This window comes from Balearica regulorum, chromosome 3, assembly GCF_011004875.1.
Source record: "Balearica regulorum gibbericeps isolate bBalReg1 chromosome 3, bBalReg1.pri, whole genome shotgun sequence".
Taxonomy (NCBI): domain Eukaryota; kingdom Metazoa; phylum Chordata; class Aves; order Gruiformes; family Gruidae; genus Balearica; species Balearica regulorum.
The window spans coordinates 23,805,852-23,825,199 of record NC_046186.1 but is presented as its reverse complement, the minus strand read 5'-3'; the positions used below and the strand labels follow the sequence as shown (position 1 = coordinate 23,825,199).

Genomic DNA, 19,348 nt, shown 5'->3' with positions numbered 1-19,348 from the left:
ACCACTCATAAAACCATTTTAAATTCATTGACTGAATTCATCAACTGTATTCATTTAATTTATGTCCTGATATCTTTGGGAAGAGATTACTTTAAAATGAAAATTTAAAATGTACTGTAATTTGGGGATTTGAGGTCAGATTGTAATAAAATATTTTGGTCAGCTGATAAATGTGATGATTCAATCATATATGCTTTTTAAAATAACAATAAAATATGTGAAATTTAGGTAACTTGCAGCTCTACATAGTAAGCCCAAGGAGTTTTTCAGAGTGAAGACGTGTATTTGCACTGAGGATGGTGCCCATTAAGGACTTGTTAATGGTATTGCATAATATCAGTTAATCCTTTTTTTCTTTCAGTAAACATTTTTGGCAAAACTAATTCCTTTTCATCTCTGTAGCAAGTGAGGGAAACAATATTGAACTATAGTGTAGCATTCAGTTAAGGAATAGAGAAAAACCAGGACAGTGAGTACCTTCTCTGTCTCATAAAATGCAGAACTAGAATATGTGTGGAATAATTTCAGAAAGCATTAACATAAACAGTCCAAACCTCCACTCTCTGTTCCAAGATGAACTTGTTAGTATGTAGGGAGGAAACGCGGATAAGAAAGTAGAGGAGATGAAGCGAAGAAAAATGTAAAGTAGACAATAATAGGTCTGTGACTGCGATATACTTGGTCAGAGAAATAGAATAAAAAAAAAAACCTTCCAACTGATTACATGATAAGTACAGTTGCATACATGAAAAGACAAAGACAAGCTGGTCTAATTAAGTAAAGATGTAAAAGGTAGACAGTTGGGAGAACGAGGAGGATGCCTAAGGGAGCAGTACAGGGCCTACGTGCCAACCAACAACTGAAGGAGAAAGGATGTCTGAATTTTAACAGGGGATGGAAAAGGTGAACAGATCTAATCCTAAAATACTAGATCCTACTGAAAGGAATTAGAGTGCTCCTCCTATCTACACAAAAAGCATTCCTATTTTTGAATTATTGGTTATTCTAGAATTTTTTAGTCTTGTATTTATGAATTTCTAATTCTCAGTCCAGGTTTAGTAATGGCTATAATTTCTTCCTATGACATTATTGTTCATTTTCTCTTCCACTAAGGTAATTACAGAAAGTAATCCTATCACTTCTTACCTTTCATTTTATTAAAGGAAATAAACTTTTCTTTAGTCATCTCTTTTAAGAAAACCTCTCTATATTCTGATCAACTTCTTTTTACATGTTACAGGTTAGACTCGGACTCTTGACTATTTGTGTCTAGATTGTATGCAGGATTCTAGTAGGACCTCATCATCACCGTGGGCAGCACTACCGTACATTCTTGATGGGAAAAGGAACATCAGAATATTTGGTGTGCTTCATTAATGTGTTGTAATACAGAACATTTATGCGTGGAAATCAGAAGTACTTCTAAAGCATGGCAGACATCTAATATCTGTTCCCAGATGTGTCATTTTATTTTCAGTAGTTGTTAGGCCACATGAAATGCTGCATAGATACATTTACATTTCTCTGCAGAAATCAATGGCAGTGCATTAAATTGAGAAGCACCAGAACACCCATTTGCTGTCCAGATAATTTCACTAGAGAAGTTTGCTGCCTACAAGGAGCTCACACTTGTGACATCTCTGAGATGCTTCCAAGCCTGGTGAACCCTACAGAATATCATCCACTCCTACTGTTCCATGTAGGGTTCAACGATACAGCAATGAGGCAACTTAGAACCATCAAAAAGACTACATGTCCCTTGGAGCAACGTTAAAAGGATCTGAACAGGTGGTATTCCCCTCTATATTCCCAGTCAGAAGTGGTTCAGGAAGGAGGAGATGAATTCAACGGATTAATGCCTGGCTGCATGGCTGGTGCCATACTTAAGGTTTTGGCATCTATGATCATGGATCTACCTTTGAGAAACTGGGTCTTTTGGGAGCTGAGTGGGAACCAACATTATTTAATATCTTCATTAATGACATAGCGAGTTTGAGTGCACTCTCGGCAAGCTTGCAGATCACCTCAAGCTGCGTGGTGCAGTTGTATGTCATCCAGAAGGACCTTGACAGGTTAGAGAGGTGGACCCATGTTAACCTCATGAAATTCAATTAGGCCAAGTACAAAGTCCTGCACCTAAGTCGGGACAAACAAGAGTTTTTTGGGTTTGTTTTTGGGTTTTTTTTTTGTTTGGTTTTTTTTTTTGGGGGGGGGGGGGGGCGGACAGGACGACTTGAGAAGGAAAGGATGACTTGCACTGAACACCAGAAATCTCTAAGATGTGAAATATCTGGCTTTTGATAATGGTCCATGTAGCTTTGTCCATGTCTGTGAACCCTGCTGATTTCTACAGAGGTTACAGCTAAGTAGCGCTAGCAGGTACAGTATTAAGTGTTCCCTCTAACAATCCTTTAACCGGAATGTCCATAACTAAATGAAAAGTGCATTGATAATTTTTATTGATGAATTTGAAATCACGTTATCCACATTATTAACACATAGGGTACAGTTCCAAATAAAGTTTGTGACAGTGGTTAGGGCCAAATATAACTAAACCATTTTTCAGAATGGAATTTTGATGAAAATGAAAGCATATTCGAGTTTTACCGAGTGAAGGTAAAAGGTCATATAAAGGTAAGCATGATTTGTTTTTTAATTTAGTATTAATTGTTCAAGACCAGGTTGGATGGGGCTTTGAGCAATTTAGTCTAGTGGAGGGTGTCCCTGCCTGTGGCAGCAGGGGTTGGTACTAGATGATCTTTAAGGTCCCTTCCAACCCAAACCATTCAAAAAAATTCAAATATTCTACATATTCTGCATGTTTAAAAAAATGATGCTTTCATCTATGGTTTGTTATCACCAATTAAGTGCAGTCATTATTTTGTTATTCACAAAGCACTGTGATAATCAAAGGCTAATCATAGTGGAATTATGAACTGTAATTGTAATTAGTGGGGAATAAAAAAATATGGTTCATTATGGTGCACCTTTAAAGAAAGAACTGATCACTGTGCAAAATATCTAGTTTAGTTTGAGATCTAATTACATTCAAAAATAATAACTACAAATGATAAATAAAAATTAAAATCTTGTGAAAATATAGTTTATTTATAATTTTACATTCTCAGTTACAGTATTTTCCTGAGTAGGAAGGAATGTATTCCACAGATTGGAACTTATATTTGTTACATATATGTAATAAATAAATATGTGTAAATATAAAAAAGTATATCTATGTTAAGAAATTTAAAAATAATTGTTAAAATACAAAATACTCTAATCTTGTTTAGAGAAGTCAAAGTTAGAATTTGTTTTTAATTCCTAGAGCATCCAACCTTTTCAGTAACAAAATACTACTTTTTCTGAATCTCTCTCGCTCTCTTGTTACTCCTGTTAAGATCCTTATCCTGCAAGGATGAGTTTAGTAAATTTATTTCCACATTTCAACAAGGCTGTGAATAAATGTACTTCACTGTTATATATAAGTACATACATTTTTAAGTAGGAGTTTGTATGTGTGGATCAGGGCTAAAGAATGTTAGCATTTGAACTATGGAATGCTGGATAATCTTTTTTCATTACTAATGTTCCATGACTGAAAACATTATTTCTCCTCACATATCAAAACATCTCAAAATATTAATTTCCCAGAGATTCAGACTCTTTTGATGCTAATAATATAGCTACATTTTATTGACTGACTTTTTTTATTTGTTTATTGGCTATTTTGGTACTTTAGAATGTTTTGTCTCCACATGTGGAACTGGAAAACCAGAAAAACAGGATCATAAGTGATAGCATCGTGCAACACTGTAATTAAATTAGTATTTTTTCTATACCTATTTCCTGCTTTGAATAAACTTCTAATCAGTAAATAAAAATTCTTCCACTCATATGTCTTTTATACTCTGTGCAACAGCAACAACAGCAAAAATCCCCCTACTTTCTTCCTCCAGAACCCCAGATTCTCTTGCATGGAAACAATTACTGGTGAGATGAGGGATGCATCAGTTAAAATGTTAACTAAAAATATACTAGTACTTCAAGTGACTACTCTCATATTCACTGCAAATCATGTGTGTAGCATTACTACTTTTGTTCAGTTTACCTTTCACCTTTATTTTAGAAGATAACCTTACAAGTTTTAAGGATGTCCTGTTTATCACGCATAGCATTAATAATTGTTTTCACTTCTGATAACACTGAAAAACTTCAATTAAATTATTTTGGATTCAATTTTTTTAATGATATGTCAAATATTTAAGATAAGAATTATTTCAATGTCTTTAGATTTACACATCTTTTTGTTTTTATGTAGAAATCTTCCTTATAGTGTGTACATGTGAGAAACAAAAATTAAGTAGTTTGCTAATTACACTACTTGAAAAAAAGGCAATTATATCATTGTTTTTTCTTTATGATAAATTAATAAACACAGAAACATTTTTACTAAAAGGAAAATTTTTAAGGAAAAATGGACCTTTTCTTTTTTTCTTATTCTCCCACTCTTCACTTAGCATTTTTATATGGCTCACAGTATCAGGAATAACAGAGTTTGCATGTTCTGTGCTGTGAGAGAAGGATAATTTGGTATTGATATTGACAGTTTGGTTTTCTAGTAGAAAACTTCATATTTTATTTTAGAGAATTCTCCCATAATGAAGATCAGTTCTTTCTGAAATTTATTTATTTATTTATTTATTTATTTATCCATTGTTTATGGAATAACTGCCTACAGGAGTTGAGGGCATGTAGGAGTTCAGAGGAATAAGATATCATTTGGACAGTACCCACTGTGAGGAGCAGAGATTTGGACACATATTACTGAATCTAAAACAGTGAACTGGTGATTTGCACAAGTACTGGAACTCAGAATACCCACCGAGTGACTGAGATTTGTAGTATGTGATATCTTTGCCCTCTTAATATTGAATTAATCTACGTTATTAAGATAGAAACACTGATGTATATCTTGGCACATTTGTAAATCATTACCAAAATATGATGTTTAATTCAATGTAAATCTGTGATGATGAATTTCAATCCTTAGGTAAACATGAACCACAGAAAGTTCAAGAATGAGAAAATGTTCCTGGGAGGTATCATCATGGAGTTGTCTAGTTTTGATATTTCTTAAACATCTGCTGCTGACCACATCAGGGAAAGGACTTTTAACCCAGTGGGGTTAAATTAAAATCTGGACACACCCATGTTGGACTAAAAACAGTGTTTGGGGAGATAAAAAGAGAAAAAAAGGCTAGGCTCCAATAGTAATCCAGAGGACTGCAGCTCAAGTAGAAGAACCTTCTTGCAGCTCAACATGAAATAGTTTAGATTCCCAAGAAAGACATGGTTTGAGAAACAAGCTTTTCCCTTAACATTTCTATTAATTACAAATCAGTACCTCTCTTCTTAATTCTGTAAATACAAGGGACTTTGAGATGTTGCCCATGTCACTTCTTACATATAACACAAAGATGCAGAAGAAATTGAATTGAAGTCTGTATTATCTCTGTCTGATCCTCTGTCATCTCAGTTTTCTGTTTGGCCAAATGACCATCTCCCTCCTCTTTAAAATGTTTTTGCTTTCACGCCATCTGGCCAGTCTCTAGACCACGCATTTGATCAAAAAGTGATTAAACCCACAAAAAGATTACTAATAATTATGCAGAATCCCTTCAAGATGCCAGGTAGTTTTCATAGAATCATGAGCAGGGATACCTTCCACTAGACCAGGGGGCCTAAAATAAAACTATTTACAAGGGCATGTAGTGATAGGACAAGGCGTAACAGCTTTAAAGTGACAGAGGGTAGATTTAGATTAGATATTAGGAAGAATTTTTTTACAATGAGGGTGGTGAGGCACTGGAACAGGTTACCAAGAGAAGTTGTGGATGCCCCCTCCCTGGAAGCGTTCAAGGCCAGGTTGGATGGGGCTTTGGGCAACATGGTCTAATGGAGGGTGTCCCTGCCCATGGCAGGAGGTTTGGAACTAGATGGTCTTCGAGGTCCCTTCCAACCCAAACCATTCTATGATTAAATTGTTCTTATCTCAACCCATGAGTCTTCTCACTTTTAGCCTTCCAATTCTCTCCCCTCATGGGGGCGAACGATCAAGCAGTTGTATAGTGCTTAGTTTCTGGCTGGGGTTAAAACACAACATTAGGCAGAAAATTGAATAATATAGCACAGACAATAATAAAGGCATGGAACTAAACCTCATTTTCAGAAGAAATTACTGGAATTGGAAAAAAATGATTAAAAAGATAATATATAAATAAAATAAGTAAAATTACTATTGTATGAAACCCCATTTTTAATTCCCTTTTATTTAAATATTGAACTTGGTATTTTCAAATAATTTCTCTTCCTTTTAAAAATGTTTTTATTAAGAAAAAGATTAAGTGAGCTCCTCTTTAAATTGCTTGTAGCCATTCATCTGGTCCTTACAGAGACAATTTTCTTCTCTAAACATTTTGGAAGCCTTTCAACGCTGGCTTATGCCGTTTGGATTGGAATAATATATGGCCCAAAAATACCTGTTAGTTGTATAGTTTTGAAGTATTCATGAAATCAAAAGCTCATTAACTGAAAGATCATACAAATTTTATTCAAAACTTGAATCTTGACACTACTCTTTTTCACATGTTTGGAAAGAAGTCTTTCGTTGTTGAAAATAGTTACATAGTATTTTCAATTAACTTTTGTAGTCTTTATGAAGAACGCAAATGCGTGGAGCATGGGGAATAAACAAGAGGAGCTGGAGACGTGGGTGTGCCTGCAAGGCTATGACCTTATTGGCATTACAGAGATGTGGTGTCCTATGACTGGACTGTTGGGAATAGAAGGGTACAGGCTCTTTAGGAAGGTCAGGCAGGGCAGGCAAGGAGGGGGCGTCGCCCTCTGTGTCAACGACCAGCTGGAGTGCATGGAGCTCCACCTAGGGATGGAGGAGGAGCTGACTGAGAGCCTATGGGTCAGGATTAAAGGGAGGGCTGGGACAGGGGACATCATAGCAGGGGTCTGCTACAGGCCACCTGACCAGGGGGACCAAGCAGATGAAGCCCTCTATAGGCAGATAGGAGCAGCCTCATGCTCAGAAGCCCTGGTCCTTATGGGGGACTGACCACCCTGACATCTGCTGGAGGGACAATGCAGCTGAGTGCAAGCAATCCAGGAAGTTCCTGGAATGTGTCGATGACAACTTTCTCCTCCAAGTGACAGAGGACCCCATGAGGAGAGGTGCCATGCTGGACCTTATTCTCACCAATAAGGAGGGCCTGGTAGGGGATGTCAAGCTCAAGGGCAGCCTTGGCTGCAGTGACCACAAAATGGTGGAATTCAGGATCCTCAGGGCAGCGAGGAGGGGACACAGCAAGCTCACTACCCTGGACTTCAGGAGAGCAGACTCTGGCCTCTTCAGGGATCTGCTTGGTAGAATACCATGGGACAAAGCCCTGGAAGGAAGAGGGGCCCAAGACAGCTGGCTAATATTCAAGGGTCACCTCCTCCAAGCTCAGGAGTGATGCATCCCAACAAAGAGGAAGTCAAGCAAAAACACCAAGAGGCCCCTGTGGATGAACAAGGAATTCCTGGGCAAAGTCAAACAAAAAAAGGAAGCCTACAGAGGGTGGAAGCAAGGGCAGGTAGCCTGGGAAGAATACAGAGAAACTGTCCGAGCAGCCAGGGATCAGGTTAGGAAAGCCAAAGCCCTGCTACAAATTAGTCTGGCCAGGGATGTCAAGGACAACAAGAAAAGCTTCTGTAGGTATGTATGTCAGTGATAAAAGGAGGATGAGGGAAAATGCAGGTCCCCTCCAGAATGAAATGGGTGACCTAGTTACCCGGGATATGGAGAAGGCTGAGGTATTCAACGACTTCTTTGCCTCAGTCTTCACTGGCAAATGCTTGAGCCACACTGCCCAGGTCACAGAAGGCAGGGACTGGGAGAATGCAGAACCGCCCACTGTAGGAGAAGATCAGGTTCGAGAATATCTAAGGAACCTGAAGGTGCACAAGTCCATGGGACCTGATGAGTTGCATCCACAGGTCTTGAGGGAACTGGCGGATGAAGTGGCCAGGCCACTCTCCATCATATTTGAGAAGTCCTGGCAGTCTGGCGAAGTTCCCGCCTACTGGAAGAGAGGGAACATAACCCCCATTTTGAAGAAGGGAAAAAAGGAAGACCCAGGGAACTACAGGCTGGTCAGTCTCACCCCTGTGCCTGGCAAGATTATGGAGCAGACCCTCCTGGAGACTATGCTCAAGCTGGTGACAGCCAACACGGCTTCTCTAAGGACAAATCATGCCTGACAAACTTGGTGGCCTTCTATGATGGGGTTACAGCATCGGTGGATAAGGGAAGGGCAACTGACGTCATCTACCTGGACTTGTGCAAGGCATGTGACACTGTCCCACATGACATTCTTGTCTCTCAATTGGAGAGACATGGATTTGATGGATGGACCACTCGGTGGATAAGGAATTGGCTGGATGGTTGCACTCAAAGGGTGGTGATCAACGGCTCAATGTCCAGGTGGAGAACGGTGACTAGTGGCGTCCCTCAGGGGCTGGTACTGGGACCGGCACTGTTCAGCATCTTTGTCGGCGACATGGACAGTGGGATCGAGTGCACCCTCAGCAAGTTTGCCGATGACACCAAGCTGTGTGGTGGGGTCAACATGCGGCAGGGAAGGGATGCCATCCAGAGGGACCTTGACAGGCTGGAGAGGTGGGCCTGTGCAAACCGCATGAAGTTCAGCAAGGCCAAGTGCAAGGTCCTGCACGTGGGTCGGCGCAATCCCAAGCACAACTATAGGCTGGGTGAGGAATGGATTGAAGCAGCCCCGAGGAGAAGGACTTGGGGCTATTAATTGATGAGAAGCTCGACATGAGCCAGCAGTGTGCGCTTGCAGCCCAGAAAGCCAACCATGTCCTGGGCTGCATCAAAAGAGGTGTGACCAGCAGGTCGAGGGAGGTGATCCTGCCCTTCTACTCTGCTCTTGTGAGACCCCACCTGGAGTACTGCATCCGGCTCTGGGGGCCCCAGTACAGGAGAGACATGGAGCTGTTGGAGCAAGTCCAGAGGAGGGCCACGAAGCTGATCAGAGGGCTGGAGCACCCTCTCTTGTGAGGACAGGCTGAGAGAGTTGGGGTTGTTCAGCCTGGAGAAAAGGCGGCTCTGGGGAGATCTAATTGTGGCTTTCCAGTACCTGAAGAGGCCTACAGTAAAGCTGGTGAGGGACTGTTTATCAGGGAGTGTAGTGACAGGACAAGGGGTAATGGGTTCAAGCTGAAGGAGGGTCGATTTAGATTAGATGTTAGAAAGAAATTCTTTACTGTTAGAGTGGTGAGGAACTGGAAGAGGTTGCCCAGAGAGGTTGTGGAGGCCCCATCCCTGGAATTGTTCAAGGCCAGGTTGGGCTTTGGGCAACGTGTTCTAGTGGAGGGTGTCCCTGCCCATGGCAGGGGGGTTGGAACTAGATGATCTTTGAGGTCCCTTCCAACCCAAACCATTCCATGATTCTATGATTCTATGATTCTGTGCATTTCCTAAATGGAGGAACAGGTCAGGAAAAGGTGAAGTTAAGTCATTGCCATCCAGCAGATAAATATGAAGTAACTCTACAGATTTTAATTAAACCATTCACTAATTTATTTCTATCTACCAATGCTTCAGCTTTATTCTTTTTCCCATTGTTGTGGTGCTTTCCTGCACTGAGGGTTGCATCAGGACTACTACACTAAAGTCTGCCTGTGTCTGCAGTACTGCCTGTTTCAGTACCCAGCAATGTTGGGGAGAATGGGGAAGAAGACGGCATTCTTTTTTCCCAGATAAGAGATAAAGTATACATGTAGAAATTCAGTGTCAGCTTGATCCCGTTGATGAGCCTCCTACAATCATCGCTGTCTTTTGTCTAGATGAAGCACAAGCTTTTCAGGCTTGCAGTTCTGGCAAACTTCGGGACTGGTGTCTTGCCTGCGAAGTCCCACAGTCCTGCACGTTGAGTGCGTGCCATCTCTTAACATACCTTAACATCCTATGAATGCAAGCAGGAGTTTAGGGAAGAATGGGGCCAGGATGAGTATGAGTAAGTGCCTTGGTCTGGATGGGACCTTGATGTAAATGTCGATTCTCAGCATGACAGGGTGGAATTCATCATAAGACTAATACCTTCTTTTGGATGTTTACCATGGCACTGTCTTTCCACCATTGTAGTCAATGAAAAACTGATCAATAAATAGAAGAATGCTTGCAGCACTATTCAGTTCACCAGTTTAAGAGCATTTGCTTTAAGCTAAGCTGAATCTCTCCCTGGGCTCCATTGACTGTAGTGACTAGATTGTCATTAAACAGAATGAGGCTTCAGCCTTTTAGCCTGGGTATTTGTAGACTGAATCCCAACTTACTGTAATTCAAGTAATGGTTGTTATATTATCTCTGTAAAATGTACCAAATCTGAAGATGCATCCTCCTTCCTAGCTATTAGTGCTTCTTCATTTAGCCCTTCCTAATACTAGCTTCTTCCTGAAATACTCTATATGTTGATTTCCTTCTGAATATTTATTGTCATGATTTGGTCAGTAACATTTAAAAATCATTTGTCTATGCAGTACAGCATGTATGATAAATATTTCCTGAAGCAATAACTGATGTCTGCTATAAGCTAGATCAGTGAAACTTATAGCCAAGTTTGTAGAATTTAAATATATGCTCTGTCCATGCCATAGAGCTCTTTTTCATATGTGTTGGGCAATACTGGGGGTTTTGTTTGGTTTCGTTTAGTTTTTCCATGAGGAGGGATCTAGTGCTTTTTTTAATCAAATTCTGCAATATATTCTTTTTTTGGAAGTCTACGCTGAGGATCCCATCTCCTAACTTACCAAGATTATCCCTCTTGTAATTCAGTGTCTGGGGCCATAGATGTGCAATGGAGTTACTGCGGTTTAAAAATGTATTGTATGTCCATAGAGGTGCAGTAACTTAACTATGTTTATATTCCTAACTGCAGAAAGCCCATAGAAGAACAAGCTAGTTAAAACATTTTACTGAGACTGAAGTAGTTCATTGTGCCCTACATTTGTCACGAGGTGTGTTCTCACACTCTGTCACTATGGTTATGTTCACATCTGATAATGGCTCAAGTATCAGTAACTCAATCATGTGTCTAAGCTATAAGAAATATTCAGTTCCCAGTAGGCAGTTACACTAAAACTGTACCAGAATATTGAATTGAGACATAAGCTTCTGGCTGGTCATAGTTTACCCTGCAGTGTTTGCTCCTGATCCCAATCTCACAGTAGATCAACTGATGTGATTTTGGTTGGTTGGTTTTCTTCTAAAGCTAATCAGATCACATGGCAGAGCCGGATCTAGGGTGTGCTCCAGTAAATTCTGTTTGTGGGTGCACTGCAGAATGCCGCAATTGGTGTTGTGGACTCCACTCTAGAATCATAGAATAATTTGGGTTTTAAGGAACATTTAAAGGTCATCTACTCCAACCCTTATGATGCATATCTAAGTGACAAAGATTATTTGGAAAATGGCCTTTCAATTCATAATCATGAATGCACTTGTGAAGATTTTTACCCTGAGTTCCTCGAAGTACTGAATTTATTTTGATCGCCCACCTTCCCCTGCAGGGTAGATCAGCTGACTTGCCTAAAGTCAGAAACTAAATTTATTGTTCATGAATCTCAGTATGGTGCCCTGCATGTATTATATCTTACCATAGGCAAATGCTGCATAGCATAAAAGTAATTGAATGATAAATCCTAAAAAGGATTAATCAGAAGGAGATTAAAGTATCTTCTCACTTTTTCTAAATAATAAATGGACTTGAGGCTGTGTTGCTTTTTCTTTCAATGGCAAAAGGAAGGAACTGGAAAATGTAACTGTAAGAGAGGAAATTATTCTGCTGTTAATGTCTTTACGGCCTCCTGGAGAACATCAGATGCAGTGGATAAATTATACCTTTTTGTATCCACTATATTTGGGGATGATCTGTGGTTCTGTAAGAGAAGCATTAAAATATGTTTATTATTAGATAGTTTAGACCACTGGACCAGCCACAAAATTAGGAGCTAGAGACTCTTTAACTTTGTGATCTGCAAAATCCTTAAAAACCCTCTGCTGACATCAATAGAATTTAGTCTTTGGTGTTTACTGCCTCATCTATAAGAGAAGGATAATACTTATCAACCTCACAGGGATGGTATAGGATTAATTATTTAACAGTTAAACAGTGTTGTAAAAGGCAAAGCATTCTATTGCCTTCACAAATACTGAAATATGACACTGTCAGCTGCTTGTATCTAGTTGAAGGTGGAAAGAGACAGCGTGTATTGTGTCAGCAGTAATGCGCATGAAAAATGGCAGCATTTTGTGTTTGCTGGAGAAAAAAACCAAGTTTCCACAGCAGTAGCTTAGCTCCACTTCTGAGCACATTTTATATCCTATGTGCAGTTTGAGTAAGCTGGTCATAGGAAAAAGACTGAAGAATGTTAAATAGTAGCTCAAGAGTGCAGTACAAGTCATACATATAAAAAATGAATAAATAAATTTGGGAGACTCACAGATTTGTCATTGTTCTCAGAGAGACATTTCTGTAGCAGACATACAAGGATAAGTTAATTGGTTGAACTATTACCTAATTTTTCTCCACTTGATCTGAATATTGAAAAAAGTCCTAAAATACAGTTTTTCCTTCAATAATTTTTATACTGAAATCTTTTTATAGTGAAATCTTTCTAGAACTGAACAGATGCCATAGTGCACAAAATACATATTTAAGTTCAGAAGCTTACTGTGTTTTTCTTCTGTTAAATGAGAAACTGACAGTTTTATCCATGCTTACAGAAATGAAAGAATTTCTTAAGTCCTATCCTGCAAAAGACTATCATCTTTTGAATTTACATTTGAACACTAGAAATATTGAAGAAAATAATGCATTCTTCAAAGGAACTTGTTCTAAGTAACTATTTTTATTGTGGCCATTTTGCCAAAGTCAAACTGGCATTGCTACCTTATACGATGCAAAGTATGTTAGCACGTATTGATTTTGAACATCAACAAGCATAAAATTTTCAAATTCTAAATTGATCGGTGTATTCGATTATAAAAAGTCATTTTGTACTAAAGAAATCTGTGAAACAGAAAAAGGAAGTAATGAGGTAAACTGCAAAAAAGATAGACATTCACTGACGATATAATTTTGCATATACTCTGATAATTGAATAATATATAGCTAAACATATCCATGAGAAAGTGGGTTGTTGAACAAGATGCTTTTACCAGTAGATGAGCACAGTAGCCAAGCTTCCATTCCACTTTTCTCTGTAGCAGTAGAAAAAATGTCCTGTTCTGCACTCCATGTGGCGATTATAAAGGTGCCTTGTATCCTCATCTTCCAAGAACTTTTTTAATTTTAATTTGTACAATATAATCTTGATAAATAGGTAGAGATTATGCTAATTTATAGAATTTTGAGCCATTTTGAAATATAGATTTTTTAATTCTTTTCCTTTCTCATTTTTTCATTTAGTGCTATTTGGATGTTTCTCTGTTTTGGAAGAAACAATTTGGAAGAAAAACAAATAAATTGTTTTAACATTAAGATTGGTGTTGGAAATTTGGTTAAAAAGAATAATGCAACAATGCAATAGGCAGCCAATATGCTTTTGAGTTAAACTGTTGGAAGATTATTACTAGCAATTCTAACATCTAAAATAGTAAATAAAACTGTTTAAAGTTATCAATTTTTAATAATGTCTCTACTCTGTGTGCAAACATTTAAAAAACTGTAAACAATCCACCAAATTTATTTCATTTATCATCTCGTATAGTCTTCTGAAAGGATGAGAGTCATACTTCAGGGATAGTTGGGATCCTAGGAATGAGATATTCTAAAACAAAAGGTGATTTGATTGGTTGATTGAATAGTTGAACGAGGTCATAACTCGACAAAGCCAGAACCAAGCAGAAAAGAGAACATGTTTTCCCTAGTTTCATTTCCAGCTTCCTTCACTGGATTGTACTACTCATTTTTGTGCTCCATTGAGTTATTATTTGCATTTCACTGTAACTGGGAATAGATTTTTACCATTCCTCTTCAACCAGTTAGGCATTCACCACTTTTTTGAAAAGTAGCTAGAAAAGAAACTGGAAATTTCTGGGACATTTAAATGCCAAAGATATTCCTCTGGATAACTGAAGAAATCAGATCAAAAGAGTAACAATGAAGGTGTTAGCACACATGGGATATAACAAAGAAGCTTTCTAGCATAGAGAGGAATGACAGAGTTTTGTCATATTTTAAATAAGGAAATAGAAATGGCTTGGACTAACTAGGAATGAAGTGTAGCCTGCCTACAGCTGACCAGCAATGTGTATCGCATCATTCTATGTATATGATGTGCTTAGTCCATTGACTGTTAGCTGGGTGACTCTCCCTCGATTTAGTGGATAATCGGCAGCCAGCAACTGTCTTCCACATATACTCTTTTTGCTTTACATTGGTAATAAGAAGGGTTTATTCTTGTTTTCTAATATCAAAATGCTGAAAGTAAGATCAACAAGGAATTATGACTCTGAATCTTCTAATATGTGTGGGTAAATTTACATATCTGAGTAGCATGCATTGACTTTATTATGGCTATTCACATGAGTAACGCAAACTATAGATGCTTGCAGATCAACCCTAAGGCAACATTTTCTGCATTATGCATTTTACTTCACTGAGTGACTAAAGGCATAGTGTAAGTCAATAGTCCCACAGTTGTATGCAAACAGAAAAACAGCATTATTACTCACATGGTTTTTACTTTCCTTTCAAAGAGATGTGAATACATTTGCAAAGTAGTAATTGGCATAACTCAGTTTCATGCAGTCTTTTGTGGGTTTACCTACTTATCCAGTTCCAAACTCATTATCATCTCACCCTATGTATTCATAAATGACATATGACTCTAATCAGAATTTCACTAAACTGTCTAAACACTTAAAAAGTAAAAAAAGCTACAGTAGCACTAATCCTAGTCACATCATACCTATAATGTGCTGCTGCACTGTTTTATGAGGCAATAATGTAGTTCCAGTCTTGGAATAAAGTGTTCATCCTTCAGCCTCATAGTTTGGGAAGAGGATTATAACCTCATAAAATAGCACAATAGTACTATTATCACTTAATTGGAAAACCAGACATTCTAGTGTACCTGTTTATTGTAGTTTTATTAGACGACTTCTGTAACTAGTGTCCTTCCAGCATCAAAATAAGTGTCTACACTTGCTATAAAAGTGTTTCCAAAACTTGCTATTTTAAATTTGTTTCATACCAGGGAGATATCAGATTTTAAATACACAGAAATCTACACAGATAACACAGCTGGGACATCTACTGGAAGCAAGATGAGTTTAGTCTGATGCAATTATACTGGCCATAATTATTTCCCCTGCACTTCATAGTGCCATGTGGTATTTAAGCCACATGACTCCAACTGACTTTAATGGAAATCAGATGGCTAAAACCATTTCAAATGGAGACTTTGAGAAAAAATGTATAAAATACAGGACATGATGATAATCCCATTACAAGCTCATTCACCTTTTCTACCCTTCTTAAAAAGATGATTGTCATGATAATGCACAGTCTTGCCCCTTCTCTAGAGAGTTACTCCAGAACAAAACAATGCTTTAATCAGAACCTAATAAAATTACATTCAGTTTGCATTCACATTGCACAGGTATAAATGGCTGCTCAAAATGCCATGCAATACAGAATCAGGGTATAGCTTTTAAAAGGCATATAAAGACAACAAAACACACCATCAATGTGAATAATATAATGGAACTGAAGTTAATGTGATAGGGATAAATTGTTGGTCTTGACTTTCATTCATATACCTGTACTCTAAATTAAAAAAAAATAAAAAATAAAAAAATAAATATAAAAGAGATGCAATGCAAAGGTCATTACAAAGACATCTCTGACATCTGACAGCATAAAGTTTGGGAAAGGCATTTTATGAGCTTGATGTACAGGTTTGAAAGTCAATGTGCGGTCAAACTGCTCCCTTTTTCGGTAGTTCTAGACATGCCAGTACCAGCCAAGATGAAAACACAGCTATGCATAGACTGACCACAGATGTTTAAAGGCAATTTTTTAAAGAGAAAAGAGAATTATATTTCTACCTAAATGGAGTCATGGTAAACTAGCTGATAGAAATAAAAAAAAAAAGACAAATATTGATTAAAAATACACTAAATGCATAGTACTGTGAATTTTATTTGTGTCAGCTGAAAAATATCTGACATAACTGAATTTGATGTGTGAATTCCCTTAGATAACTGAGGTCCTTGCATAAATCTACCAAAAATTTAGTTTGAAGTATCTGCTCATATACTCAGTAGAGCGTGCGTACCGTGTGGTTCTGTAGGTCAGTGTGGTCAATCACTTCGAGCAAGTCAGGCTCACCAGTGAGTAGAACTAGAGCTTTGGGAGGCAAGTACTGGGGAGGCCATAAGCCTGGGCTGGGTACTAGAGAGATCAGCAGATCTGAGAGATGGCTACTGGAGGGACCAAGGGGAGCTGTGGTGGATTAACCTTGGCTGGCTGACAGACCCTCACCCAGCCACCCTCTCACTCTCCCTCCTCAACAAGATGATTGGGGAAAATAAGATGGAAAATCTCATAGGTTGAGCTAAAAACAGGGAGATCACTTGTCGATTGCTGTCATGAGCAAACCAGACTCATATTGGGGAACATGAATTTCATTACTTGCCAATTAATAACAGTAGGACACAGATGCAAGACTAAAAGTACCTTCCCCCCTACTCCCAGCTCCTCCCCAGGCTCAATTTAACTCTCTCATTCTTGATTTTTCTATCTGCTCCCTGCTGTTGAGTTGCAGTCAGTTCATAGCACTTCACCTCTGCTGCTCTTTCTTCCTCATGCTGTTCCCCTGCTCCAGTGTGGGGTCCGTCCCATGGGATACAGTCCTTCATGACCAAAAGGTCATGTGCCATGCATAATTTCATTTTCTCTTTATTTGTTCATTGAAGAAAAAATCAGATTAAAAAAGAAAACTGTCAGGGACTTTCCTTCTTGGACAAATTTCTCCATTTCTCTTTTTAAAGGAATCTTTTGATTTGTCAATATGTGACTGGCTTACTTGCTGCTTTATCTAATACTGAATACATTGTTTCACATAAAATATATGTAAAATTGTCATTCCAGTCAACATTGTGAATTTTGTCCTCAATAACAGCATATAATCATAAATATTTAAGTATGAAAGCTCTGTACACACACTTCCAAAAGCAACAACAAAAACCAGAACCAAAACCTGCTATTTATGGCCCCCTGAAGAAATCAGATTCTTAGAAATTTAAACAAGGACAAGTTTATAGCAGAGCCTTGAGTGAGGACCCCAGATACACAATATGATGTTGTTAGAATATTAAGTGAATTCCATTTATACTTATATCTGCTTGTAGAGGACATGACCATACAGTGGAATCCACTATTTAAGATGTGATGTAACTTTAATTTTTGCTATATATTATTTTATAAGAGCTCACATAATTAGAGAAGTAGTAGACTAAGAATATAGAGAATTTCTCCCCTCGCTAAAAAAATGTCTCCAGTTGCTGTAGTGCTGGTAGTTGGATTTTTTTACATTATCAGAAATAGATATGAGCCTTTTTGTATGTGTCAAAATAAGAAAGACCTACAGGGATTTCAGTCAAGACTCAGTGCAGAGGTTTGAAACCCTGATTCTGGAAAAGAGGGGAGGTACTGGTAGTGAAGCCTTTCCTACTCATCTAGAAATTAAGAGTACAAATTCATGTGTGCTTTTTCATTTATCATTAAATGCATCTTGGATATACTTTGGCTGATCTGAAACAGAATGATATTTTTTACCTTTGCGGATTACTAGTATTCACTTGTTCTGCATTTCTCTAGCCGAGTTAAACTTCACCGGCAACCTATTCCTTGGCTTCTCTGGCTTTTAGTTCCAGCCTGCAGGTACTAGCAAAGCTTATAAACAGAAACAGGTTTTGAAAATTCATACTGGTGTCAGAAATCTATGGTAACAACAGATTCTCAATTATTTTAATGTTATAATATTTTTACGTTTTCAGTAACAATGAAATAAATGAATGTTGTCTTTGACTTGTTTTATTGACTTGATCCACTTATCTGTTGACTAATTCTTATGTTACTGTGTTGGTTTTGCGTGGCAAGGTTTTGGTAGCGGGGGGGCTACAGGGGTGGCTTCTGTGAGAAGCTGCTAGAAGCTTCCCCTGTGTCTGATAGAGCCAATGCCAGCCGGCTCCAAGACGGACCCGCCGCTGGCCAAGGCCAAGCCAATCAGCGCCTCTGTGATAACATATTTAAGAAAGACAAAAACAGTTAGAGAGCGTTTTTTGCAGCCAGAGAGAGGAGGGAGAAGATGTAAGAACATCTGCAGACACCAAGGTCAGTGAAGAAGGAGGGGGAGGAGGTGCTCCAGGCGCCGGAGCAAGATTCCCCTGCAGCCCGTGGTGAAGACCATGGTGAAGCAGGCTGTCCCCCTGCAGCCCATGGAGGGAGGATGAGGGGGTGTAGCGATTCCACCTGCAGCCCGTGGAGAACCCCACGCCGGAGCAGGTGGAGGCACCTGAAGGAGGCTGTGACCCCGTGGGAAGCCCACGCTGGAGCAAGATCCTGGCAGGACCTGTGGACCCGTGGAGAGAGGAGCCCACGCCAGGGCAGGTTTGCTGGCAGGACTTGTGACCCCGTGGGGGACCCACGCTGGAGCAGTTTGCTCCCGAAGGTCTGCACCCCGTGGAGGAGACTCACGTTGGAGAAGGCCATGAAGGACTGTCTCCCGTGAGAGGGACCCCACGCTGGAGCGGGGGAACAATGAGTCCTCCCCCTGAGGATGAAGAAGCGGCAGAAACACCGTGTGATGAACTGACCGTAACCCCCATTCCCCGTCCCCCTGTGCTGCTGAGGGGGGCGGAGGTTGAAGCTGGGAGTGAAGCTGAGCCCGGGAAGATGGGAGGGGTGGGGGGAGGTGTTTTAAGAGTTGATTTTATTTCTCATTCCTCTACTCTGTTTTGCTGGGTAATAAATTAGATGAATTCCCTCTCTGAGTTCAGTCTGTTTTGCTCGTGATGATAATTAGAGAATGATCTCTCCCTGTCCTTATCTCGACCCATAAGTTTTTTTTTCATTGTACCTTTTCTCCCCTGTCTAATGAAAGAGGGGAGTGATAGAGCAGCTCTGGTGGGCACCTGGCCCTCAGTCAGGGTCAACCCACCACAGTTACTATTATCTCTTTTGCTCTCTGCTGAAATGATGGA

General features: G+C 39.2%; 1 long non-coding RNA gene across 1 annotated transcript in view; it reads right to left on the bottom strand.

Moving 5' to 3' along the window:
• The window catches only part of LOC142600924 (uncharacterized), a 782,912-nt gene extending 763,951 nt beyond the window's left edge, over positions 1-18,961 (bottom strand). Inside the window, exon 1 of the long non-coding RNA XR_012834404.1 lies at positions 18,905-18,961. This is a non-coding gene — a long non-coding RNA (uncharacterized LOC142600924). The remainder of the gene's footprint in view (positions 1-18,904) is intronic.
• Between the last annotated feature and the right edge of the window lie 387 nt (positions 18,962-19,348).